Raw genomic sequence first — 27,709 nt, 5'->3', positions numbered from 1 at the left:
ACAAATTGGTCCTTCGCACTTCTCAGTATTTGCTATTCAGACTTTAGTTTCAGTAGTGTATTGGTTATCACGTTCGCCTCACACGCGAAAGTCAGTCACACCCTTAGTTTTCAAATAATTTGGTTTCCGTAGTGTAGTGGTTATCACGTTCGCCTCACACGCGAAAGGTCCCCGGTTCGAAACCGGGGCGGAAACATTTTGTAATATTCAATATTTCCCAATGCCCAGAGGCTAGCATTTGGTTTGAAACAGTTGAGGTTTGTCTAAACCTTGCTGTCTACCTCTCCGACCTGTGGATCAATGTTGCCGTTTTTTTGGGGACCTCCACCATGCGATCTGTATGAATGTGACCAGACTGACAGCTTCTCTGAGCCAGGCAAATTCATTTATCAGGGTCATTGTAATGGATATATCCAAAGAAATGGCAATATAATCCAAGGTAAAACAAACAAAAATGTAGATAGTTTTCTGTCATTTCAGCTGCTTGATGTGATTGTGTGATAGATTTAGTTGGCTGGCTAGCAAAGGAAAAGAAGCTAGCACTGCATAGGTACAGTGCATTCGGAAAGTTTTCAGACCCCTTACTTTTTTCCACATTTTGTTACGTTACAGCCTTATACTAAAATGGATGAAATAAAATAAAATCTATCTACACACAATACCACATAATGACAAAGCGATAGCACATCGTTTTTATTAATGAAAAAAATATTTTAAAAATACCTTATTTACATACATTTTCAGACCCTTTGCTATGAGGCTGGAAATTGAGCTCAGGTCCATCCTGTTTCCATTGATCATCCTTGAGATGTTTCTTCAACTTGATTGGAGTCCACCTGTGGTAAATTCAAATGATTGGTCATTTCTGCAGCATTGAAGGTACCCAAGAACACAGTGGCTTCCATCACTCTTAAATAGAAGAAGTTTGGAACCACCAAGCCTCTTCCAAGTTCCGGCTGCACACGATAATTCCCGGCTTCTCATGTCTACCTCACATAATATCCCAAATTGAGTACCACAGAAAGAGCCATAATACCCATTAAATATTTTAAAAATACCTTATTTACGTACGTTTTCAGACCCTTTGCTATGAGGCTGGAAATTGAGCTCAGGTCCATCCTGTTTCCATTGATCATCCTTGAGATGTTTCTTCAACTTGATTGGAGTCCACCTGTGGTAAATTCAAATGATTGGTCATTTCTGCAGCATTGAAGGTACCCAAGAACACAGTGGCTTCCATCACTCTTAAATGGAAGAAGTTTTGAACCACCAAGCCTCTTCCAAGAGCCGCTGCACACAATAATTCCCGGCTTCTCAAGCCTTATTGTTTAATTAATTGACTAAGTAATTTCTGATTTCATTAGGTTCTGAGAGCGATAAATGTCCCACCCAGCCCAAGTCAGCCACACCCTTAGTACTCCAGTCATTGGGTTTCTGTAGTGTAGTGGTTATCACGTTCGCCTAACACACGAAAGGTCCCCGGTTAGAGCCCGTCGGAAACACATTTTAACAAATTGGTCCTTCGCACTTCTCAGTATTTGCTATTCAGACTTTAGTTTCAGTAGTGAATTAGTTATCACATTCGCCTCACACGCGAAAGTCAGTCACACCCTTAGTTTTCCAATCAATTGGTTTCCGTAGTGTAGTGGTTATCACGTTCGCTTCACACGCGAAAGGTCCCCGGTTCGAAACCTGGCGGAAACATTTTGCAATATTCAATATTTCCCAATGCCCAGAGGCTAGCATTTGGTTTGAAACAGTGGAGGTTTGTCTAAACCTTGCTGTCTACCTCTCCGACCTGTGGATCAATGTTGCCGTTTTTTTGGGGACCTCCACCATGCGATCTGTATGAATGTGACCAGACTGACAGCTTCTCTGAGCCAGGCAAATTCATTTATCAGGGTCATTGTAATGGATATATCCAAAGAAATGGCAATATAATCCAAGGTAAAACAAACAAAAATGTAGATCGTTTTCTGTCATTTCAGCTGCTTGATGTGATTGTGTGATAGATTTAGTTGGCTGGCTAGCAAAGGAAAAGAAGCTAGCACTGCATAGGTACAGTGCATTCGGAAAGTTTTCAGACCCCTTACTTTTTTCCACATTTTGTTACGTTACAGCCTTATACTAAAATGGATGAAATAAAATAAAATCTATCTACACACAATACCACATAATGACAAAGCGATAGCACATCGTTTTTATTAATGAAAAAAACATTTTAAAAATACCTTATTTACATACATTTTCAGACCCTTTGCTATGAGGCTGGAAATTGAGCTCAGGTCCATCCTGTTTCCATTGATCATCCTTGAGATGTTTCTTCAACTTGATTGGAGTCCACCTGTGGTAAATTCAAATGATTGGTCATTTCTGCAGCATTGAAGGTACCCAAGAACACAGTGGCTTCCATCACTCTTAAATAGAAGAAGTTTGGAACCACCAAGCCTCTTCCAAGTTCCGGCTGCACACGATAATTCCCGGCTTCTCATGTCTACCTCACATAATATCCCAAATTGAGTACCACAGAAAGAGCCATAATACCCATTAAATATTTTAAAAATACCTTATTTACGTACGTTTTCAGACCCTTTGCTATGAGGCTGGAAATTGAGCTCAGGTCCATCCTGTTTCCATTGATCATCCTTGAGATGTTTCTTCAACTTGATTGGAGTCCACCTGTGGTAAATTCAAATGATTGGTCATTTCTGCAGCATTGAAGGTACCCAAGAACACAGTGGCTTCCATCACTCTTAAATGGAAGAAGTTTTGAACCACCAAGCCTCTTCCAAGAGCCGCTGCACACAATAATTCCCGGCTTCTCAAGCCTTATTGTTTAATTAATTGACTAAGTAATTTCTGATTTCATTAGGTTCTGAGAGCGATAAATGTCCCACCCAGCCCAAGTCAGCCACACCCTTAGTACTCCACTCATTGGGTTTCTGTAGTGTAGTGGTTATCATGTTCGCCTAACACACGAAAGGTCCCCGGTTAGAGCCCGTCGGAAACACATTTTAACAAATTGGTCCTTCGCACTTCTCAGTATTTGCTATTCAGACTTTAGTTTCAGTAGTGAATTAGTTATCACATTCGCCTCACACGCGAAAGTCAGTCACACCCTTAGTTTTCCGATCATTCGGTTTCCGTAGTGTAGTGGTTATCATGTTCGCCTCACACGCGAAAGGTCCCTGGTTCGAAACCTGGCGGAAACATTTTGTAATATTCAATATTTCCCAATGCCCAGAGGCTAGCATTTGGTTTGAAACAGTGGAGGTTTGTCTAAACCTTGCTGTCTACCTCTCCGACCTGTGGATCAATGTTGCCGTTTTTTTGGGGACCTCCACCATGCGATCTGTATGAATGTGACCAGACTGACAGCTTCTCTGAGCCAGGCAAATTCATTTATCAGGGTCATTGTAATGGATATATCCAAAGAAATGGCAATATAATCCAAGGTAAAACAAACAAAAATGTAGATCGTTTTCTGTCATTTCAGCTGCTTGATGTGATTGTGTGATAGATTTAGTTGGCTGGCTAGCAAAGGAAAAGAAGCTAGCACTGCATAGGTACAGTGCATTCGGAAAGTTTTCAGACCCCTTACTTTTTTCCACATTTTGTTACGTTACAGCCTTATACTAAAATGGATGAAATAAAATAAAATCTATCTACACACAATACCACATAATGACAAAGCGATAGCACATCGTTTTTATTAATGAAAAAAATATTTTAAAAATACCTTATTTACATACATTTTCAGACCCTTTGCTATGAGGCTGGAAATTGAGCTCAGGTCCATCCTGTTTCCATTGATCATCCTTGAGATGTTTCTTCAACTTGATTGGAGTCCACCTGTGGTAAATTCAAATGATTGGTCATTTCTGCAGCATTGAAGGTACCCAAGAACACAGTGGCTTCCATCACTCTTAAATAGAAGAAGTTTGGAACCACCAAGCCTCTTCCAAGTTCCGGCTGCACACGATAATTCCCGGCTTCTCATGTCTACCTCACATAATATCCCAAATTGAGTACCACAGAAAGAGCCATAATACCCATTAAATATTTTAAAAATACCTTATTTACGTACGTTTTCAGACCCTTTGCTATGAGGCTGGAAATTGAGCTCAGGTCCATCCTGTTTCCATTGGTCATCCTTGAGATGTTTCTTCAACTTGATTGGAGTCCACCTGTGGTAAATTCAAATGATTGGTCATTTCTGCAGCATTGAAGGTACCCAAGAACACAGTGGCTTCCATCACTCTTAAATGGAAGAAGTTTTGAACCACCAAGCCTCTTCCAAGAGCCGCTGCACACAATAATTCCCGGCTTCTCAAGCCTTATTGTTTAATTAATTGACTAAGTAATTTCTGATTTCATTAGGTTCTGAGAGCGATAAATGTCCCACCCAGCCCAAGTCAGCCACACCCTTAGTACTCCACTCATTGGGTTTCTGTAGTGTAGTGGTTATCACGTTCGCCTAACACACGAAAGGTCCCCGGTTAGAGCCCGTCGGAAACACATTTTAACAAATTGGTCCTTCGCACTTCTCAGTATTTGCTATTCAGACTTTAGTTTCAGTAGTGAATTAGTTATCACATTCGCCTCACACGCGAAAGTCAGTCACACCCTCAGTTTTCCAATCATTCGGTTTCCGTAGTGTAGTGGTTATCACGTTCGCCTCACACGCGAAAGGTCCCCGGTTCGAAACCTGGCGGAAACATTTTGTAATATTCAATATTTCCCAATGCCCAGAGGCTAGCATTTGGTTTGAAACAGTGGAGGTTTGTCTAAACCTTGCTGTCTACGTCTCCGACCTGTGGATCAATGTTGCCGTTTTTTTGGGGACCTCCACCATGCGATCTGTATGAATGTGACCAGACTGACAGCTTCTCTGAGCCAGGCAAATTCATTTATCAGGGTCATTGTAATGGATATATCCAAAGAAATGGCAATATAATCCAAGGTAAAACAAACAAAAATGTAGATCGTTTTCTGTCATTTCAGCTGCTTGATGTGATTGTGTGATAGATTTAGTTGGCTGGCTAGCAAAGGAAAAGAAGCTAGCACTGCATAGGTACAGTGCATTCGGAAAGTTTTCAGACCCCTTACTTTTTTCCACATTTTGTTACGTTACAGCCTTATACTAAAATGGATGAAATAAAATAAAATCTATCTACACACAATACCACATAATGACAAAGCGATAGCACATCGTTTTTATTAATGAAAAAAATATTTTAAAAATACCTTATTTACATACATTTTCAGACCCTTTGCTATGAGGCTGGAAATTGAGCTCAGGTCCATCCTGTTTCCATTGATCATCCTTGAGATGTTTCTTCAACTTGATTGGAGTCCACCTGTGGTAAATTCAAATGATTGGTCATTTCTGCAGCATTGAAGGTAGCCAAGAACACAGTGGCTTCCATCACTCTTAAATAGAAGAAGTTTGGAACCACCAAGCCTCTTCCAAGTTCCGGCTGCACACGATAATTCCCGGCTTCTCATGTCTACCTCACATAATATCCCAAATTGAGTACCACAGAAAGAGCCATAATACCCATTAAATATTTTAAAAATACTTTATTTACGTACGTTTTCAGACCCTTTGCTATGAGGCTGGAAATTGAGCTCAGGTCCATCCTGTTTCCATTGGTCATCCTTGAGATGTTTCTTCAACTTGATTGGAGTCCACCTGTGGTAAATTCAAATGATTGGTCATTTCTGCAGCATTGAAGGTACCCAAGAACACAGTGGCTTCCATCACTCTTAAATGGAAGAAGTTTTGAACCACCAAGCCTCTTCCAAGAGCCGCTGCACACAATAATTCCCGGCTTCTCAAGCCTTATTGTTTAATTAATTGACTAAGTAATTTCTGATTTCATTAGGTTCTGAGAGCGATAAATGTCCCACCCAGCCCAAGTCAGCCACACCCTTAGTACTCCAGTCATTGGGTTTCTGTAGTGTAGTGGTTATCACGTTCGCCTAACACACGAAAGGTCCCCGGTTAGAGCCCGTCGGAAACACATTTTAACAAATTGGTCTTTTGCACTTCTCAGTATTTGCTATTCAGACTTTAGTTTCAGTAGTGAATTAGTTATCACATTCGCCTCACACGCGAAAGTCAGTCACACCCTTAGTTTTCCAATCATTCGGTTTCCGTAGTGTAGTGGTTATCACGTTCGCCTCACATGCGAAAGGTCCCCGGTTCGAAACCTGGCGGAAACATTTTGTAATATTCAATATTTCCCAATGCCCAGAGGCTAGCATTTGGTTTGAAACAGTTGAGGTTTGTCTAAACCTTGCTGTCTACCTCTCCGACCTGTGGATCAATGTTGCCGTTTTTTTGGGGACCTCCACCATGCGATCTGTATGAATGTGACCAGACTGACAGCTTCTCTGAGCCAGGCAAATTCATTTATCAGGGTCATTGTAATGGATATATCCAAAGAAATGGCAATATAATCCAAGGTAAAACAAACAAAAATGTAGATCGTTTTCTGTCATTTCAGCTGCTTGATGTGATTGTGTGATAGATTTAGTTGGCTGGCTAGCAAAGGAAAAGAAGCTAGCACTGCATAGGTACAGTGCATTCGGAAAGTTTTCAGACCCCTTACTTTTTTCCACATTTTGTTACGTTACAGCCTTATACTAAAATGGATGAAATAAAATAAAATCTATCTACACACAATACCACATAATGACAAAGCGATAGCACATCGTTTTTATTAATGAAAAAAATATTTTAAAAATACCTTATTTACATACATTTTCAGACCCTTTGCTATGAGGCTGGAAATTGAGCTCAGGTCCATCCTGTTTCCATTGATCATCCTTGAGATGTTTCTTCAACTTGATTGGAGTCCACCTGTGGTAAATTCAAATGATTGGTCATTTCTGCAGCATTGAAGGTACCCAAGAACACAGTGGCTTCCATCACTCTTAAATAGAAGAAGTTTGGAACCACCAAGCCTCTTCCAAGTTCCGGCTGCACACGATAATTCCCGGCTTCTCATGTCTACCTCACATAATATCCCAAATTGAGTACCACAGAAAGAGCCATAATACCCATTAAATATTTTAAAAATACCTTATTTACGTACGTTTTCAGACCCTTTGCTATGAGGCTGGAAATTGAGCTCAGGTCCATCCTGTTTCCATTGATCATCCTTGAGATGTTTCTTCAACTTGATTGGAGTCCACCTGTGGTAAATTCAAATGATTGGTCATTTCTGCAGCATTGAAGGTACCCAAGAACACAGTGGCTTCCATCACTCTTAAATGGAAGAAGTTTTGAACCACCAAGCCTCTTCCAAGAGCCGCTGCACACAATAATTCCCGGCTTCTCAAGCCTTATTGTTTAATTAATTGACTAAGTAATTTCTGATTTCATTAGGTTCTGAGAGCGATAAATGTCCCACCCAGCCAAAGTCAGCCACACCCTTAGTATTCTACTCATTGGGTTTCCGTAGTGTAGTGGTTATCACGTTCGCCTAACACGCGAAAGGTCCCCGGTTCGAGACCGGGCGGAAACACATTTTAACAAATTGGTCCTTCGCACTTCTCAGTATTTGCTATTCAGACTTTAGTTTCAGTAGTGTATTGGTTATCACGTTCGCCTCACACGCGAAAGTCAGTCACACCCTTAGTTTTCCAATAATTTGGTTTCCGTAGTGTAGTGGTTATCACGTTCGCCTCACACGCGAAAGGTCCCCGGTTCGAAACCGGGCCGGAAACATTTTGTAATATTCAATATTTCCCAATGCCCAGAGGCTAGCATTTGGTTTGAAACAGTTGAGGTTTGTCTAAACCTTGCTGTCTACCTCTCCGACCTGTGGATCAATGTTGCCGTTTTTTTGGGGACCTCCACCATGCGATCTGTATGAATGTGACCAGACTGACAGCTTCTCTGAGCCAGGCAAATTCATTTATCAGGGTCATTGTAATGGATATATCCAAAGAAATGGCAATATAATCCAAGGTAAAACAAACAAAAATGTAGATCGTTTTCTGTCATTTCAGCTGCTTGATGTGATTGTGTGATAGATTTAGTTGGCTGGCTAGCAAAGGAAAAGAAGCTAGCCTGCATAGGTACAGTGCATTCGGAAAGTTTTCAGACCCCTTACTTTTTTCCACATTTTGTTACGTTACAGCCTTATTCTAAAATGGATGAAATAAAATAAAATCTATCTACACACAAAACCACATAATGACAAAGCGATAACATATAGTTTTTATTAATGAAAAAAATATTTTAAAAATACCTTATTTACATACATTTTCAGACCCTTTGCTATGAGGCTGGAAATTGAGCTCAGGTCCATCCTGTTTCCATTGATCATCCTTGAGATGTTTCTTCAACTTGATTGGAGTCCACCTGTGGTAAATTCAAATGATTGGTCATTTCTGCAGCATTGAAGGTACCCAAGAACAAAGTGGCTTCCATCACTCTTAAATGGAAGAAGTTTTGAACCACCAAGCCTCTTCCAAGAGCCGCTGCACACAATAATTCCCGGCTTCTCAAGCCTTATTGTTTAATTAATTGACTAAGTAATTTCTGATTTCATTAGGTTCTGAGAGCGATAAATGTCCCACCCAGCCAAAGTCAGCCACACCCTTAGTACTCCACTCATTGGGTTTCCGTAGTGTAGTGGTTATCACGTTCGCCTAACACGCGAGAGGTCCCCGGTTCGAGACCGGGCGGAAACACATTTTAACAAATTGGTCCTTCGCACTTCTCAGTATTTGCTATTCAGACTTTAGTTTCAGTAGTGTATTGGTTATCACGTTCGCCCCACACGCGAAAGTCAGTCACACCCTTAGTTTTCCAATCAATTGGTTTCCGTAGTGTAGTGGTTATCACATTCGCCTCACACGCGAAAGGTCCCCGGTTCGAAACTGGGCGGAAACATTTTGTAATATTCAATATTTCCCAATGCCCAGAGGCTAGCATTTGGTTTGAAACAGTTGAGGTTTGTCTAAACCTTGCTGTCTACCTCTCCGACCTGTGGATCAATGTTGCCGTTTTTTTGGGGACCTCCACCATGCGATCTGTATGAATGTGACCAGACTGACAGCTTCTCTGAGCCAGGCAAATTCATTTATCAGGGTCATTGTAATGGATATATCCAAAGAAATGGCAATATAATCCAAGGTAAAACAAACAAAAATGTAGATCGTTTTCTGTCATTTCAGCTGCTTGATGTGATTGTGTGATAGATTTAGTTGGCTGGCTAGCAAAGGAAAAGAAGCTAGCCTGCATAGGTACAGTGCATTGGGAACGTTTTCAGACCCCTTACTTTTTTCCACATTTTGTTTCGTTACAGCCTTATACTAAAATGGATGAAATAAAATAAAATCTATCTACACACAATACCACATAATGACAAAGCGATAACATATAGTTTTTATTAATGAAAAAAATATTTTAAAAATACCTTATTTACATACATTTTCAGACCCTTTGCTATGAGGCTGGAAATTGAGCTCAGGTCCATCCTGTTTCCATTGATCATCCTTGAGATGTTTCTTCAACTTGATTGGAGTCCACCTGTGGTAAATTCAAATGATTGGTCATTTCTGCAGCATTGAAGGTACCCAAGAACACAGTGGCTTCCATCACTCTTAAATAGAAGAAGTTTGGAACCACCAAGCCTCTTCCAAGTTCCGGCTGCACACGATAATTCCCGGCTTCTCATGTCTACCTCACATAATATCCCAAAATGAGTACCACAGAAAGAGCCATAATACCCATTAAATATTTTAAAAATACCTTATTTACGTAAGTTTTCAGACCCTTTGCTATGAGGCTGGAAATTGAGCTCAGGTCCATCCTGTTTCCATTGATCATCCTTGAGATGTTTCTTCAACTTGATTGGAGTCCACCTGTGGTAAATTCAAATGATTGGTCATTTCTGCAGCATTGAAGGTACCCAAGAACACAGTGGCTTCCATCACTCTTAAATAGAAGAAGTTTGGAACCACCAAGCCTCTTCCAAGTTCCGGCTGCACACGATAATTCCCGGCTTCTCATGTCTACCTCACATAATATCCCAAATTGAGTACCACAGAAAGAGCCATAATACCCATTAAATATTTTAAAAATACCTTATTTACGTACGTTTTCAGACCCTTTGCTATGAGGCTGGAAATTGAGCTCAGGTCCATCCTGTTTCCATTGATCATCCTTGAGATGTTTCTTCAACTTGATTGTGGACACCTGTGGTAAATTCAAATGATTGGTCATTTCTGCAGCATTGAAGGTACCCAAGAACACAGTGGCTTCCATCACTCTTAAATAGAAGAAGTTTTGAACCACCAAGCCTCTTCCAAGAGCCGCTGCACACAATAATTCCCGGCTTCTCAAGCCTTATTGTTTAATTAATTGACTAAGTAATTTCTGATTTCATTAGGTTCTGAGAGCGATAAATGTCCCACCCAGCCAAAGTCAGCCACACCCTTAGTATTCCACTCATTGGGTTTCCGTAGTGTAGTGGTTATCACGTTCGCCTAACACGCGAAAGGTCCCCGGTTCGAGACCGGGCGGAAACACATTTTAACAAATTGGTCCTTCGCACTTCTCAGTATTTGCTATTCAGACTTTAGTTTCAGTAGTGTATTGGTTATCACGTTCGCCTCACACGCGAAAGTCAGTCACACCCTTAGTTTTCCAATCATTCGGTTTCCGTAGTGTAGTGGTTATCACGTTCGCCTCACACGCGAAAGGTCCCCGGTTCGAAACCGGGCGGAAACATTTTGTCATATTCAATATTTCCCAATGCCCAGAGGCTAGCATTTGGTTTGAAACAGTTGAGGTTTGTCTAAACCTTGCTGTCTACCTCTCCAACCTGTGGATCAATGTTGCCGTTTTTTTGGGGACCTCCACCATGCGATCTGTATGAATGTGACCAGACTGACAGCTTCTCTGAGCCAGGCAAATTCATTTATCAGGGTCATTGTAATGGATATATCCAAAGAAATGGCAATATAATCCAAGGTAAAACAAACAAAAATGTAGATCGTTTTCTGTCATTTCAGCTGCTTGATGTGATTGTGTGATAGATTTAGTTGGCTGGCTAGCAAAGGAAAAGAAGCTAGCCTGCATAGGTACAGTGCATTGGGAACGTTTTCAGACCCCTTACTTTTTTCCACATTTTGTTTCGTTACAGCCTTATACTAAAATGGATGAAATAAAATAAAATCTATCTACACACAATACCACATAATGACAAAGCGATAACATATAGTTTTTATTAATGAAAAAAATATTTTAAAAATACCTTATTTACATTCATTTTCAGACCCTTTGCTATGAGGCTGGAAATTGAGCTCAGGTCCATCCTGTTTCCATTGATCATCCTTGAGATGTTTCTTCAACTTGATTGGAGTCCACCTGTGGTAAATTCAAATGATTGGTCATTTCTGCAGCATTGAAGGTACCCAAGAACACAGTGGCTTCCATCACTCTTAAATAGAAGAAGTTTGGAACCACCAAGCCTCTTCCAAGTTCCGGCTGCACACGATAATTCCCGGCTTCTCATGTCTACCTCACATAATATCCCAAATTGAGTACCACAGAAAGAGCCATAATACCCATTAAATATTTTAAAAATACCTTATTTACGTACGTTTTCAGACCCTTTGCTATGAGGCTGGAAATTGAGCTCAGGTCCATCCTGTTTCCATTGATCATCCTTGAGATGTTTCTTCAACTTGATTGGAGTCCACCTGTGGTAAATTCAAATGATTGGTCATTTCTGCAGCATTGAAGGTACCCAAGAACACAGTGGCTTCCATCACTCTTAAATGGAAGAAGTTTTGAACCACCAAGCCTCTTCCAAGAGCCGCTGCACACAATAATTCCCGGCTTCTCAAGCCTTATTGTTTAATTAATTGACTAAGTAATTTCTGATTTCATTAGGTTCTGAGAGCGATAAATGTCCCACCCAGCCCAAGTCAGCCACACCCTTAGTACTCCAGTCATTGGGTTTCTGTAGTGTAGTGGTTATCACGTTCGCCTAACACACGAAAGAGCCCGTCGGAAACACATTTTAACAAATTGGTCCTTCGCACTTCTCAGTATTTGCTATTCAGACTTTAGTTTCAGTAGTGAATTAGTTATCACATTCGCCTCACACGCGAAAGTCAGTCACACCCTTAGTTTTCCAATCAATTGGTTTCCGTAGTGTAGTGGTTATCACGTTCGCTTCACACGCGAAAGGTCCCCGGTTCGAAACCTGGCGGAAACATTTTGCAATATTCAATATTTCCCAATGCCCAGAGGCTAGCATTTGGTTTGAAACAGTGGAGGTTTGTCTAAACCTTGCTGTCTACCTCTCCGACCTGTGGATCAATGTTGCCGTTTTTTTGGGGACCTCCACCATGCGATCTGTATGAATGTGACCAGACTGACAGCTTCTCTGAGCCAGGCAAATTCATTTATCAGGGTCATTGTAATGGATATATCCAAAGAAATGGCAATATAATCCAAGGTAAAACAAACAAAAATGTAGATCGTTTTCTGTCATTTCAGCTGCTTGATGTGATTGTGTGATAGATTTAGTTGGCTGGCTAGCAAAGGAAAAGAAGCTAGCACTGCATAGGTACAGTGCATTCGGAAAGTTTTCAGACCCCTTACTTTTTTCCACATTTTGTTACGTTACAGCCTTATACTAAAATGGATGAAATAAAATAAAATCTATCTACACACAATACCACATAATGACAAAGCGATAGCACATCGTTTTTATTAATGAAAAAAATATTTTAAAAATACCTTATTTACATACATTTTCAGACCCTTTGCTATGAGGCTGGAAATTGAGCTCAGGTCCATCCTGTTTCCATTGATCATCCTTGAGATGTTTCTTCAACTTGATTGGAGTCCACCTGTGGTAAATTCAAATGATTGGTCATTTCTGCAGCATTGAAGGTACCCAAGAACACAGTGGCTTCCATCACTCTTAAATAGAAGAAGTTTGGAACCACCAAGCCTCTTCCAAGTTCCGGCTGCACACGATAATTCCCGGCTTCTCATGTCTACCTCACATAATATCCCAAATTGAGTACCACAGAAAGAGCCATAATACCCATTAAATATTTTAAAAATACCTTATTTACGTACGTTTTCAGACCCTTTGCTATGAGGCTGGAAATTGAGCTCAGGTCCATCCTGTTTCCATTGATCATCCTTGAGATGTTTCTTCAACTTGATTGGAGTCCACCTGTGGTAAATTCAAATGATTGGTCATTTCTGCAGCATTGAAGGTACCCAAGAACACAGTGGCTTCCATCACTCTTAAATGGAAGAAGTTTTGAACCACCAAGCCTCTTCCAAGAGCCGCTGCACACAATAATACCCGGCTTCTCAAGCCTTATTGTTTAATTAATTGACTAAGTAATTTCTGATTTCATTAGGTTCTGAGAGCGATAAATGTCCCACCCAGCCAAAGTCAGCCACACCCTTAGTATTCTACTCATTGGGTTTCCGTAGTGTAGTGGTTATCACGTTCGCCTAACACGCGAAAGGTCCCCGGTTCGAGACCGGGCGGAAACACATTTTAACAAATTGGTCCTTCGCACTTCTCAGTATTTGCTATTCAGACTTTAGTTTCAGTAGTGTATTGGTTATCACGTTCGCCTCACACGCGAAAGTCAGTCACACCCTTAGTTTTCCAATAATTTGGTTTCCGTAGTGTAGTGGTTATCACGTTCGCCTCACACGCGAAAGGTCCCCGGTTCGAAACCGGGGCGGAAACATTTTGTAATATTCAATATTTCCCAATGCCCAGAGGCTAGCATTTGGTTTGAAACAGTTGAGGTTTGTCTAAACCTTGCTGTCTACCTCTCCGACCTGTGGATCAATGTTGCCGTTTTTTTGGGGACCTCCACCATGCGATCTGTATGAATGTGACCAGACTGACAGCTTCTCTGAGCCAGGCAAATTCATTTATCAGGGTCATTGTAATGGATATATCCAAAGAAATGGCAATATAATCCAAGGTAAAACAAACAAAAATGTAGATCGTTTTCTGTCATTTCAGCTGCTTGATGTGATTGTGTGATAGATTTAGTTGGCTGGCTAGCAAAGGAAAAGAAGCTAGCCTGCATAGGTACAGTGCATTCGGAAAGTTTTCAGACCCCTTACTTTTTTCCACATTTTGTTACGTTACAGCCTTATTCTAAAATGGATGAAATAAAATAAAATCTATCTACACACAAAACCACATAATGACAAAGCGATAACATATAGTTTTTATTAATGAAAAAAATATTTTAAAAATACCTTATTTACATACATTTTCAGACCCTTTGCTATGAGGCTGGAAATTGAGCTCAGGTCCATCCTGTTTCCATTGATCATCCTTGAGATGTTTCTTCAACTTGATTGGAGTCCACCTGTGTTAAATTCAAATGATTGGTCATTTCTGCAGCATTGAAGGTACCCAAGAACACAGTGGCTTCCATCACTCTTAAATAGAAGAAGTTTGGAACCACCAAGCCTCTTCCAAGTTCCGGCTGCACACGATAATTCCCGGCTTCTCATGTCTACCTCACATAATATCCCAAATTGAGTACCACAGAAAGAGCCATAATACCCATTAAATATTTTAAAAATACCTTATTTACGTACATTTTCAGACCCTTTGCTATGAGGCTGGAAATTGAGCTCAGGTCCATCCTGTTTCCATTGATCATCCTTGAGATGTTTCTTCAACTTGATTGGAGTCCACCTGTGGTAAATTCAAATGATTGGTCATTTCTGCAGCATTGAAGGTACCCAAGAACACAGTGGCTTCCATCACTCTTAAATGGAAGAAGTTTTGAACCACCAAGCCTCTTCCAAGAGCCGCTGCACACAATAATTCCCGGCTTCTCAAGCCTTATTGTTTAATTAATTGACTAAGTAATTTCTGATTTCATTAGGTTCTGAGAGCGATAAATGTCCCACCCAGCCAAAGTCAGCCACACCCTTAGTACTCCACTCATTGGGTTTCCGTAGTGTAGTGGTTATCACGTTCGCCTAACACGCGAAATGTCCCCGGTTCGAGACCGGGCGGAAACACATTTTAACAAATTGGTCCTTCGCACTTCTCAGTATTTGCTATTCAGACTTTAGTTTCAGTAGTGTATTGGTTATCACGTTCGCCTCACACGCGAAAGTCAGTCACACCCTTAGTTTTCCAATAATTTGGTTTCCGTAGTGTAGTGGTTATCACGTTCGCCTCACACGCGAAAGGTCCCCGGTTCGAAACCGGGGCGGAAACATTTTGTAATATTCAATATTTCCCAATGCCCAGAGGCTAGCATTTGGTTTGAAACAGTTGAGGTTTGTCTAAACCTTGCTGTCTACCTCTCCGACCTGTGGATCAATGTTGCCGTTTTTTTGGGGACCTCCACCATGCGATCTGTATGAATGTGACCAGACTGACAGCTTCTCTGAGCCAGGCAAATTCATTTATCAGGGTCATTGTAATGGATATATCCAAAGAAATGGCAATATAATCCAAGGTAAAACAAACAAAAATGTAGATAGTTTTCTGTCATTTCAGCTGCTTGATGTGATTGTGTGATAGATTTAGTTGGCTGGCTAGCAAAGGAAAAGAAGCTAGCCTGCATAGGTACAGTGCATTCGGAAAGTTTTCAGACCCCTTACTTTTTTCCACATTTTGTTACGTTACAGCCTTATTCTAAAATGGATGAAATAAAATAAAATCTATCTACACACAAAACCACATAATGACAAAGCGATAACATATAGTTTTTATTAATGAAAAAAATATTTTAAAAATACCTTATTTACATACATTTTCAGACCCTTTGCTATGAGGCTGGAAATTGAGCTCAGGTCCATCCTGTTTCCATTGATCATCCTTGAGATGTTTCTTCAACTTGATTGGAGTCCACCTGTGGTAAATTCAAATGATTGGTCATTTCTGCAGCATTGAAGGTACCCAAGAACACAGTGGCTTCCATCACTCTTAAATAGAAGAAGTTTGGAACCACCAAGCCTCTTCCAAGTTCCGGCTGCACACGATAATTCCCGGCTTCTCATGTCTACCTCACATAATATCCCAAAATGAGTACCACAGAAAGAGCCATAATACCCATTAAATATTTTAAAAATACCTTATTTACGTAAGTTTTCAGACCCTTTGCTATGAGGCTGGAAATTGAGCTCAGGTCCATCCTGTTTCCATTGATCATCCTTGAGATGTTTCTTCAACTTGATTGGAGTCCACCTGTGGTAAATTCAAATGATTGGTCATTTCTGCAGCATTGAAGGTACCCAAGAACACAGTGGCTTCCATCACTCTTAAATAGAAGAAGTTTGGAACCACCAAGCCTCTTCCAAGTTCCGGCTGCACACGATAATTCCCGGCTTCTCATGTCTACCTCACATAATATCCCAAATTGAGTACCACAGAAAGAGCCATAATACCCATTAAATATTTTAAAAATACCTTATTTACGTACGTTTTCAGACCCTTTGCTATGAGGCTGGAAATTGAGCTCAGGTCCATCCTGTTTCCATTGATCATCCTTGAGATGTTTCTTCAACTTGATTGTGGACACCTGTGGTAAATTCAAATGATTGGTCATTTCTGCAGCATTGAAGGTACCCAAGAACACAGTGGCTTCCATCACTCTTAAATAGAAGAAGTTTTGAACCACCAAGCCTCTTCCAAGAGCCGCTGCACACAATAATTCCCGGCTTCTCAAGCCTTATTGTTTAATTAATTGACTAAGTAATTTCTGATTTCATTAGGTTCTGAGAGCGATAAATGTCCCACCCAGCCAAAGTCAGCCACACCCTTAGTATTCCACTCATTGGGTTTCCGTAGTGTAGTGGTTATCACGTTCGCCTAACACGCGAAAGGTCCCCGGTTCGAGACCGGGCGGAAACACATTTTAACAAATTGGTCCTTCGCACTTCTCAGTATTTGCTATTCAGACTTTAGTTTCAGTAGTGTATTGGTTATCACGTTCGCCTCACACGCGAAAGTCAGTCACACCCTTAGTTTTCCAATCATTCGGTTTCCGTAGTGTAGTGGTTATCACGTTCGCCTCACACGCGAAAGGTCCCCGGTTCGAAACCGGGCGGAAACATTTTGTCATATTCAATATTTCCCAATGCCCAGAGGCTAGCATTTGGTTTGAAACAGTTGAGGTTTGTCTAAACCTTGCTGTCTACCTCTCCAACCTGTGGATCAATGTTGCCGTTTTTTTGGGGACCTCCACCATGCGATCTGTATGAATGTGACCAGACTGACAGCTTCTCTGAGCCAGGCAAATTCATTTATCAGGGTCATTGTAATGGATATATCCAAAGAAATGGCAATATAATCCAAGGTAAAACAAACAAAAATGTAGATCGTTTTCTGTCATTTCAGCTGCTTGATGTGATTGTGTGATAGATTTAGTTGGCTGGCTAGCAAAGGAAAAGAAGCTAGCCTGCATAGGTACAGTGCATTGGGAACGTTTTCAGACCCCTTACTTTTTTCCACATTTTGTTTCGTTACAGCCTTATACTAAAATGGATGAAATAAAATAAAATCTATCTACACACAATACCACATAATGACAAAGCGATAACATATAGTTTTTATTAATGAAAAAATATTTTAAAAATACCTTATTTACATTCATTTTCAGACCCTTTGCTATGAGGCTGGAAATTGAGCTCAGGTCCATCCTGTTTCCATTGATCATCCTTGAGATGTTTCTTCAACTTGATTGGAGTCCACCTGTGGTAAATTCAAATGATTGGTCATTTCTGCAGCATTGAAGGTACCCAAGAACACAGTGGCTTCCATCACTCTTAAATAGAAGAAGTTTGGAACCACCAAGCCTCTTCCAAGTTCCGGCTGCACACGATAATTCCCGGCTTCTCATGTCTACCTCACATAATATCCCAAATTGAGTACCACAGAAAGAGCCATAATACCCATTAAATATTTTAAAAATACCTTATTTACGTACGTTTTCAGACCCTTTGCTATGAGGCTGGAAATTGAGCTCAGGTCCATCCTGTTTCCATTGATCATCCTTGAGATGTTTCTTCAACTTGATTGGAGTCCACCTGTGGTAAATTCAAATGATTGGTCATTTCTGCAGCATTGAAGGTACCCAAGAACACAGTGGCTTCCATCACTCTTAAATGGAAGAAGTTTTGAACCACCAAGCCTCTTCCAAGAGCCGCTGCACACAATAATTCCCGGCTTCTCAAGCCTTATTGTTTAATTAATTGACTAAGTAATTTCTGATTTCATTAGGTTCTGAGAGCGATAAATGTCCCACCCAGCCCAAGTCAGCCACACCCTTAGTACTCCAGTCATTGGGTTTCTGTAGTGTAGTGGTTATCACGTTCGCCTAACACACGAAAGAGCCCGTCGGAAACACATTTTAACAAATTGGTCCTTCGCACTTCTCAGTATTTGCTATTCAGACTTTAGTTTCAGTAGTGAATTAGTTATCACATTCGCCTCACACGCGAAAGTCAGTCACACCCTTAGTTTTCCAATCAATTGGTTTCCGTAGTGTAGTGGTTATCACGTTCGCTTCACACGCGAAAGGTCCCCGGTTCGAAACCTGGCGGAAACATTTTGCAATATTCAATATTTCCCAATGCCCAGAGGCTAGCATTTGGTTTGAAACAGTGGAGGTTTGTCTAAACCTTGCTGTCTACCTCTCCGACCTGTGGATCAATGTTGCCGTTTTTTTGGGGACCTCCACCATGCGATCTGTATGAATGTGACCAGACTGACAGCTTCTCTGAGCCAGGCAAATTCATTTATCAGGGTCATTGTAATGGATATATCCAAAGAAATGGCAATATAATCCAAGGTAAAACAAACAAAAATGTAGATCGTTTTCTGTCATTTCAGCTGCTTGATGTGATTGTGTGATAGATTTAGTTGGCTGGCTAGCAAAGGAAAAGAAGCTAGCACTGCATAGGTACAGTGCATTCGGAAAGTTTTCAGACCCCTTACTTTTTTCCACATTTTGTTACGTTACAGCCTTATACTAAAATGGATGAAATAAAATAAAATCTATCTACACACAATACCACATAATGACAAAGCGATAGCACATCGTTTTTATTAATGAAAAAAATATTTTAAAAATACCTTATTTACATACATTTTCAGACCCTTTGCTATGAGGCTGGAAATTGAGCTCAGGTCCATCCTGTTTCCATTGATCATCCTTGAGATGTTTCTTCAACTTGATTGGAGTCCACCTGTGGTAAATTCAAATGATTGGTCATTTCTGCAGCATTGAAGGTACCCAAGAACACAGTGGCTTCCATCACTCTTAAATAGAAGAAGTTTGGAACCACCAAGCCTCTTCCAAGTTCCGGCTGCACACGATAATTCCCGGCTTCTCATGTCTACCTCACATAATATCCCAAATTGAGTACCACAGAAAGAGCCATAATACCCATTAAATATTTTAAAAATACCTTATTTACGTACGTTTTCAGACCCTTTGCTATGAGGCTGGAAATTGAGCTCAGGTCCATCCTGTTTCCATTGATCATCCTTGAGATGTTTCTTCAACTTGATTGGAGTCCACCTGTGGTAAATTCAAATGATTGGTCATTTCTGCAGCATTGAAGGTACCCAAGAACACAGTGGCTTCCATCACTCTTAAATGGAAGAAGTTTTGAACCACCAAGCCTCTTCCAAGAGCCGCTGCACACAATAATTCCCGGCTTCTCAAGCCTTATTGTTTAATTAATTGACTAAGTAATTTCTGATTTCATTAGGTTCTGAGAGCGATAAATGTCCCACCCAGCCAAAGTCAGCCACACCCTTAGTATTCTACTCATTGGGTTTCCGTAGTGTAGTGGTTATCACGTTCGCCTAACACGCGAAAGGTCCCCGGTTCGAGACCGGGCGGAAACACATTTTAACAAATTGGTCCTTCGCACTTCTCAGTATTTGCTATTCAGACTTTAGTTTCAGTAGTGTATTGGTTATCACGTTCGCCTCACACGCGAAAGTCAGTCACACCCTTAGTTTTCCAATAATTTGGTTTCCGTAGTGTAGTGGTTATCACGTTCGCCTCACACGCGAAAGGTCCCCGGTTCGAAACCGGGGCGGAAACATTTTGTAATATTCAATATTTCCCAATGCCCAGAGGCTAGCATTTGGTTTGAAACAGTTGAGGTTTGTCTAAACCTTGCTGTCTACCTCTCCGACCTGTGGATCAATGTTGCCGTTTTTTTGGGGACCTCCACCATGCGATCTGTATGAATGTGACCAGACTGACAGCTTCTCTGAGCCAGGCAAATTCATTTATCAGGGTCATTGTAATGGATATATCCAAAGAAATGGCAATATAATCCAAGGTAAAACAAACAAAAATGTAGATAGTTTTCTGTCATTTCAGCTGCTTGATGTGATTGTGTGATAGATTTAGTTGGCTGGCTAGCAAAGGAAAAGAAGCTAGCACTGCATAGGTACAGTGCATTCGGAAAGTTTTCAGACCCCTTACTTTTTTCCACATTTTGTTACGTTACAGCCTTATACTAAAATGGATGAAATAAAATAAAATCTATCTACACACAATACCACATAATGACAAAGCGATAGCACATCGTTTTTATTAATGAAAAAAATATTTTAAAAATACCTTATTTACATACATTTTCAGACCCTTTGCTATGAGGCTGGAAATTGAGCTCAGGTCCATCCTGTTTCCATTGATCATCCTTGAGATGTTTCTTCAACTTGATTGGAGTCCACCTGTGGTAAATTCAAATGATTGGTCATTTCTGCAGCATTGAAGGTACCCAAGAACACAGTGGCTTCCATCACTCTTAAATAGAAGAAGTTTGGAACCACCAAGCCTCTTCCAAGTTCCGGCTGCACACGATAATTCCCGGCTTCTCATGTCTACCTCACATAATATCCCAAATTGAGTACCACAGAAAGAGCCATAATACCCATTAAATATTTTAAAAATACCTTATTTACGTACGTTTTCAGACCCTTTGCTATGAGGCTGGAAATTGAGCTCAGGTCCATCCTGTTTCCATTGATCATCCTTGAGATGTTTCTTCAACTTGATTGGAGTCCACCTGTGGTAAATTCAAATGATTGGTCATTTCTGCAGCATTGAAGGTACCCAAGAACACAGTGGCTTCCATCACTCTTAAATGGAAGAAGTTTTGAACCACCAAGCCTCTTCCAAGAGCCGCTGCACACAATAATTCCCGGCTTCTCAAGCCTTATTGTTTAATTAATTGACTAAGTAATTTCTGATTTCATTAGGTTCTGAGAGCGATAAATGTCCCACCCAGCCAAAGTCAGCCACACCCTTAGTATTCTACTCATTGGGTTTCCGTAGTGTAGTGGTTATCACGTTCGCCTAACACGCGAAAGGTCCCCGGTTCGAGACCGGGCGGAAACACATTTTAACAAATTGGTCCTTCGCACTTCTCAGTATTTGTTATTCAGACTTTAGTTTCAGTAGTGTATTGGTTATCACGTTCGCCTCACACGCGAAAGTCAGTCACACCCTTAGTTTTCCAATAATTTGGTTTCCGTAGTGTAGTGGTTATCACGTTCGCCTCACACGCGAAAGGTCCCCGGTTCGAAACCGGGGCGGAAACATTTTGTAATATTCAATATTTCCCAATGCCCAGAGGCTAGCATTTGGTTTGAAACAGTTGAGGTTTGTCTAAACCTTGCTGTCTACCTCTCCGACCTGTGGATCAATGTTGCCGTTTTTTTGGGGACCTCCACCATGCGATCTGTATGAATGTGACCAGACTGACAGCTTCTCTGAGCCAGGCAAATTCATTTATCAGGGTCATTGTAATGGATATATCCAAAGAAATGGCAATATAATCCAAGGTAAAACAAACAAAAATGTAGATAGTTTTCTGTCATTTCAGCTGCTTGATGTGATTGTGTGATAGATTTAGTTGGCTGGCTAGCAAAGGAAAAGAAGCTAGCCTGCATAGGTACAGTGCATTCGGAAAGTTTTCAGACCCCTTACTTTTTTCCACATTTTGTTACGTTACAGCCTTATTCTAAAATGGATGAAATAAAATAAAATCTATCTACACACAAAACCACATAATGACAAAGCGATAACATATAGTTTTTATTAATGAAAAAAATATTTTAAAAATACCTTATTTACATACATTTTCAGACCCTTTGCTATGAGGCTGGAAATTGAGCTCAGGTCCATCCTGTTTCCATTGATCATCCTTGAGATGTTTCTTCAACTTGATTGGAGTCCACCTGTGTTAAATTCAAATGATTGGTCATTTCTGCAGCATTGAAGGTACCCAAGAACACAGTGGCTTCCATCACTCTTAAATAGAAGAAGTTTGGAACCACCAAGCCTCTTCCAAGTTCCGGCTGCACACGATAATTCCCGGCTTCTCATGTCTACCTCACATAATATCCCAAATTGAGTACCACAGAAAGAGCCATAATACCCATTAAATATTTTAAAAATACCTTATTTACGTACATTTTCAGACCCTTTGCTATGAGGCTGGAAATTGAGCTCAGGTCCATCCTGTTTCCATTGATCATCCTTGAGATGTTTCTTCAACTTGATTGGAGTCCACCTGTGGTAAATTCAAATGATTGGTCATTTCTGCAGCATTGAAGGTACCCAAGAACACAGTGGCTTCCATCACTCTTAAATGGAAGAAGTTTTGAACCACCAAGCCTCTTCCAAGAGCCGCTGCACACAATAATTCCCGGCTTCTCAAGCCTTATTGTTTAATTAATTGACTAAGTAATTTCTGATTTCATTAGGTTCTGAGAGCGATAAATGTCCCACCCAGCCAAAGTCAGCCACACCCTTAGTACTCCACTCATTGGGTTTCCGTAGTGTAGTGGTTATCACGTTCGCCTAACACGCGAAATGTCCCCGGTTCGAGACCGGGCGGAAACACATTTTAACAAATTGGTCCTTCGCACTTCTCAGTATTTGCTATTCAGACTTTAGTTTCAGTAGTGTATTGGTTATCACGTTCGCCTCACACGCGAAAGTCAGTCACACCCTTAGTTTTCCAATAATTTGGTTTCCGTAGTGTAGTGGTTATCACGTTCGCCTCACACGCGAAAGGTCCCCGGTTCGAAACCGGGGCGGAAACATTTTTTAATATTCAATATTTCCCAATGCCCAGAGGCTAGCATTTGGTTTGAAACAGTTGAGGTTTGTCTAAACCTTGCTGTCTACCTCTCCGACCTGTGGATCAATGTTGCCGTTTTTTTGGGGACCTCCACCATGCGATCTGTATGAATGTGACCAGACTGACAGCTTCTCTGAGCCAGGCAAATTCATTTATCAGGGTCATTGTAATGGATATATCCAAAGAAATGGCAATATAATCCAAGGTAAAACAAACAAAAATGTAGATAGTTTTCTGTCATTTCAGCTGCTTGATGTGATTGTGTGATAGATTTAGTTGGCTGGCTAGCAAAGGAAAAGAAGCTAGCCTGCATAGGTACAGTGCATTGGGAAAGTTTTCAGACCCCTTACTTTTTTCCACATTTTGTTACGTTACAGCCTTATTCTAAAATGGATGAAATAAAATAAAATCTATCTACACACAAAACCACATAATGACAAAGCGATAACATATAGTTTTTATTAATGAAAAAAATATTTTAAAAATACCTTATTTACATACATTTTCAGACCCTTTGCTATGAGGCTGGAAATTGAGCTCAGGTCCATCCTGTTTCCATTGATCATCCTTGAGATGTTTCTTCAACTTGATTGGAGTCCACCTGTGTTAAATTCAAATGATTGGTCATTTCTGCAGCATTGAAGGTACCCAAGAACACAGTGGCTTCCATCACTCTTAAATAGAAGAAGTTTGGAACCACCAAGCCTCTTCCAAGTTCCGGCTGCACACGATAATTCCCGGCTTCTCATGTCTACCTCACATAATATCCCAAATTGAGTACCACAGAAAGAGCCATAATACCCATTAAATATTTTAAAAATACCTTATTTACGTACATTTTCAGACCCTTTGCTATGAGGCTGGAAATTGAGCTCAGGTCCATCCTGTTTCCATTGATCATCCTTGAGATGTTTCTTCAACTTGATTGGAGTCCACCTGTGGTAAATTCAAATGATTGGTCATTTCTGCAGCATTGAAGGTACCCAAGAACACAGTGGCTTCCATCACTCTTAAATGGAAGAAGTTTTGAACCACCAAGCCTCTTCCAAGAGCCGCTGCACACAATAATTCCCGGCTTCTCAAGCCTTATTGTTTAATTAATTGACTAAGTAATTTCTGATTTCATTAGGTTCTGAGAGCGATAAATGTCCCACCCAGCCAAAGTCAGCCACACCCTTAGTACTCCACTCATTGGGTTTCCGTAGTGTAGTGGTTATCACGTTCGCCTAACACGCGAAAGGTCCCCGGTTCGAGACCGGGCGGAAACACATTTTAACAAATTGGTCCTTCGCACTTCTCAGTATTTGCTATTCAGACTTTAGTTTCAGTAGTGTATTGGTTATCACGTTCGCCTCACACGCGAAAGTCAGTCACACCCTTAGTTTTCCAATAATTTGGTTTCCGTAGTGTAGTGGTTATCACGTTTGCCTCACACGCGAAAGGTCCCCGGTTCGAAACCGGGGCGGAAACATTTTGTAATATTCAATATTTCCCAATGCCCAGAGGCTAGCATTTGGTTTGAAACAGTTGAGGTTTGTCTAAACCTTGCTGTCTACCTCTCCGACCTGTGGATCAATGTTGCCGTTTTTTTGGGGACCTCCACCATGCGATCTGTATGAATGTGACCAGACTGACAGCTTCTCTGAGCCAGGCAAATTCATTTATCAGGGTCATTGTAATGGATATATCCAAAGAAATGGCAATATAATCCAAGGTAAAACAAACAAAAATGTAGATCGTTTTCTGTCATTTCAGCTGCTTGATGTGATTGTGTGATAGATTTAGTTGGCTGGCTAGCAAAGGAAAAGAAGCTAGCCTGCATAGGTACAGTGCATTCGGAAAGTTTTCAGACCCCTTACTTTTTTCCACATTTTGTTACGTTACAGCCTTATTCTAAAATGGATGAAATAAAATAAAATCTATCTACACACAAAACCACATAATGACAAAGCGATAACATATAGTTTTTATTAATGAAAAAAATATTTTAAAAATACCTTATTTACATACATTTTCAGACCCTTTGCTATGAGGCTGGAAATTGAGCTCAGGTCCATCCTGTTTCCATTGATCATCCTTGAGATGTTTCTTCAACTTGATTGGAGTCCACCTGTGTTAAATTCAAATGATTGGTCATTTCTGCAGCATTGAAGGTACCCAAGAACACAGTGGCTTCCATCACTCTTAAATAGAAGAAGTTTGGAACCACCAAGCCTCTTCCAAGTTCCGGCTGCACACGATAATTCCCGGCTTCTCATGTCTACCTCACATAATATCCCAAATTGAGTACCACAGAAAGAGCCATAATACCCATTAAATATTTTAAAAATACCTTATTTACGTACATTTTCAGACCCTTTGCTATGAGGCTGGAAATTGAGCTCAGGTCCATCCTGTTTCCATTGATCATCCTTGAGATGTTTCTTCAACTTGATTGGAGTCCACCTGTGGTAAATTCAAATGATTGGTCATTTCTGCAGCATTGAAGGTACCCAAGAACACAGTGGCTTCCATCACTCTTAAATGGAAGAAGTTTTGAACCACCAAGCCTCTTCCAAGAGCCGCTGCACACAATAATTCCCGGCTTCTCAAGCCTTATTGTTTAATTAATTGACTAAGTAATTTCTGATTTCATTAGGTTCTGAGAGCGATAAATGTCCCACCCAGCCAAAGTCAGCCACACCCTTAGTACTCCACTCATTGGGTTTCCGTAGTGTAGTGGTTATCAAGTTCGCCTAACACGCGAAAGGTCCCCGGTTCGAGACCGGGCGGAAACACATTTTAACAAATTGGTCCTTCGCACTTCTCAGTATTTGCTATTCAGACTTTAGTTTCAGTAGTGTATTGGTTATCACGTTCGCCTCACACGCGAAAGTCAGTCACACCCTTAGTTTTCCAATAATTTGGTTTCCGTAGTGTAGTGGTTATCACGTTCGCCTCACACGCGAAAGGTCCCCGGTTCGAAACCGGGGCGGAAACATTTTGTAATATTCAATATTTCCCAATGCCCAGAGGCTAGCATTTGGTTTGAAACAGTTGAGGTTTGTCTAAACCTTGCTGTCTACCTCTCCGACCTGTGGATCAATGTTGCCGTTTTTTTGGGGACCTCCACCATGCGATCTGTATGAATGTGACCAGACTGACAGCTTCTCTGAGCCAGGCAAATTCATTTATCAGGGTCATTGTAATGGATATATCCAAAGAAATGGCAATATAATCCAAGGTAAAACAAACAAAAATGTAGATCGTTTTCTGTCATTTCAGCTGCTTGATGTGATTGTGTGATAGATTTAGTTGGCTGGCTAGCAAAGGAAAAGAAGCTAGCCTGCATAGGTACAGTGCATTCGGAAAGTTTTCAGACCCCTTACTTTTTTCCACATTTTGTTACGTTACAGCCTTATTCTAAAATGGATGAAATAAAATAAAATCTATCTACACACAAAACCACATAATGACAAAGCGATAACATATAGTTTTTATTAATGAAAAAAATATTTTAAAAATACCTTATTTACATACATTTTCAGACCCTTTGCTATGAGGCTGGAAATTGAGCTCAGGTCCATCCTGTTTCCATTGATCATCCTTGAGATGTTTCTTCAACTTGATTGGAGTCCACCTGTGTTAAATTCAAATGATTGGTCATTTCTGCAGCATTGAAGGTACCCAAGAACACAGTGGCTTCCATCACTCTTAAATAGAAGAAGTTTGGAACCACCAAGCCTCTTCCAAGTTCCGGCTGCACACGATAATTCCCGGCTTCTCATGTCTACCTCACATAATATCCCAAATTGAGTACCACAGAAAGAGCCATAATACCCATTAAATATTTTAAAAATACCTTATTTACGTACATTTTCAGACCCTTTGCTATGAGGCTGGAAATTGAGCTCAGGTCCATCCTGTTTCCATTGATCATCCTTGAGATGTTTCTTCAACTTGATTGGAGTCCACCTGTGGTAAATTCAAATGATTGGTCATTTCTGCAGCATTGAAGGTACCCAAGAACACAGTGGCTTCCATCACTCTTAAATGGAAGAAGTTTTGAACCACCAAGCCTCTTCCAAGAGCCGCTGCACACAATAATTCCCGGCTTCTCAAGCCTTATTGTTTAATTAATTGACTAAGTAATTTCTGATTTCATTAGGTTCTGAGAGCGATAAATGTCCCACCCAGCCAAAGTCAGCCACACCCTTAGTACTCCACTCATTGGGTTTCCGTAGTGTAGTGGTTATCACGTTCGCCTAACACGCGAAAGGTCCCCGGTTCGAGACCGGGCGGAAACACATTTTAACAAATTGGTCCTTCGCACTTCTCAGTATTTGCTATTCAGACTTTAGTTTCAGTAGTGTATTGGTTATCACGTTCGCCTCACAAAGTCAGTCACACCCTTAGTTTTCCAATCATTTGGTTTCCGTAGTGTAGTGGTTATCACGTTCGCCTCACACGCGAAAGGTCCCCGGTTCGAAACCGGGCGGAAACATATTGTAATATTCAATATTTCCCAATGCCCAGAGGCTAGCATTTGGTTTGAAACAG

At 40.7% G+C, this 27,709-nt stretch overlaps 14 non-coding genes across 14 annotated transcripts; all 14 read left to right on the top strand.

Moving 5' to 3' along the window:
* Positions 1-7,462: 7,462 nt before the first annotated feature.
* Positions 7,463-7,535, top strand: trnav-aac (transfer RNA valine (anticodon AAC)). Its single transcript has one exon. It is a non-coding gene; the product is annotated as a tRNA-Val (tRNA).
* Positions 7,536-8,636: 1,101 nt separating this feature from the next.
* On the top strand, positions 8,637-8,709 carry trnav-aac (transfer RNA valine (anticodon AAC)). Its single transcript has one exon. It is a non-coding gene; the product is annotated as a tRNA-Val (tRNA).
* A 1,769-nt stretch (positions 8,710-10,478) lies between these two features.
* trnav-aac (transfer RNA valine (anticodon AAC)) lies at positions 10,479-10,551 on the top strand. The gene has a single exon. It is a non-coding gene; the product is annotated as a tRNA-Val (tRNA).
* Positions 10,552-10,680: 129 nt separating this feature from the next.
* On the top strand, positions 10,681-10,753 carry trnav-cac (transfer RNA valine (anticodon CAC)). The gene has a single exon. It is a non-coding gene; the product is annotated as a tRNA-Val (tRNA).
* Positions 10,754-13,482: 2,729 nt separating this feature from the next.
* On the top strand, positions 13,483-13,555 carry trnav-aac (transfer RNA valine (anticodon AAC)). Its single transcript has one exon. It is a non-coding gene; the product is annotated as a tRNA-Val (tRNA).
* Positions 13,556-14,991: 1,436 nt separating this feature from the next.
* trnav-aac (transfer RNA valine (anticodon AAC)) lies at positions 14,992-15,064 on the top strand. The gene has a single exon. It is a non-coding gene; the product is annotated as a tRNA-Val (tRNA).
* Positions 15,065-16,834: 1,770 nt separating this feature from the next.
* Positions 16,835-16,907, top strand: trnav-aac (transfer RNA valine (anticodon AAC)). The gene has a single exon. It is a non-coding gene; the product is annotated as a tRNA-Val (tRNA).
* Positions 16,908-17,036: 129 nt separating this feature from the next.
* Positions 17,037-17,109, top strand: trnav-cac (transfer RNA valine (anticodon CAC)). Its single transcript has one exon. It is a non-coding gene; the product is annotated as a tRNA-Val (tRNA).
* Positions 17,110-19,837: 2,728 nt separating this feature from the next.
* Positions 19,838-19,910, top strand: trnav-aac (transfer RNA valine (anticodon AAC)). The gene has a single exon. It is a non-coding gene; the product is annotated as a tRNA-Val (tRNA).
* Positions 19,911-21,347: 1,437 nt separating this feature from the next.
* On the top strand, positions 21,348-21,420 carry trnav-aac (transfer RNA valine (anticodon AAC)). The gene has a single exon. It is a non-coding gene; the product is annotated as a tRNA-Val (tRNA).
* Positions 21,421-22,856: 1,436 nt separating this feature from the next.
* trnav-aac (transfer RNA valine (anticodon AAC)) lies at positions 22,857-22,929 on the top strand. The gene has a single exon. It is a non-coding gene; the product is annotated as a tRNA-Val (tRNA).
* Positions 22,930-24,365: 1,436 nt separating this feature from the next.
* trnav-aac (transfer RNA valine (anticodon AAC)) lies at positions 24,366-24,438 on the top strand. The gene has a single exon. It is a non-coding gene; the product is annotated as a tRNA-Val (tRNA).
* Positions 24,439-27,383: 2,945 nt separating this feature from the next.
* Positions 27,384-27,456, top strand: trnav-aac (transfer RNA valine (anticodon AAC)). Its single transcript has one exon. It is a non-coding gene; the product is annotated as a tRNA-Val (tRNA).
* A 124-nt stretch (positions 27,457-27,580) lies between these two features.
* Positions 27,581-27,653, top strand: trnav-cac (transfer RNA valine (anticodon CAC)). Its single transcript has one exon. It is a non-coding gene; the product is annotated as a tRNA-Val (tRNA).
* Positions 27,654-27,709: the final 56 nt, after the last annotated feature.

Source organism: Oncorhynchus mykiss, chromosome 8 (genome assembly GCF_057628025.1).
Source record: "Oncorhynchus mykiss isolate SJ-2025 chromosome 8, ASM5762802v1, whole genome shotgun sequence".
NCBI lineage: Eukaryota > Metazoa > Chordata > Actinopteri > Salmoniformes > Salmonidae > Oncorhynchus > Oncorhynchus mykiss.
Note: the sequence above shows the minus strand (reverse complement) of the source record. Positions and strands in the feature narration are given on the sequence as shown.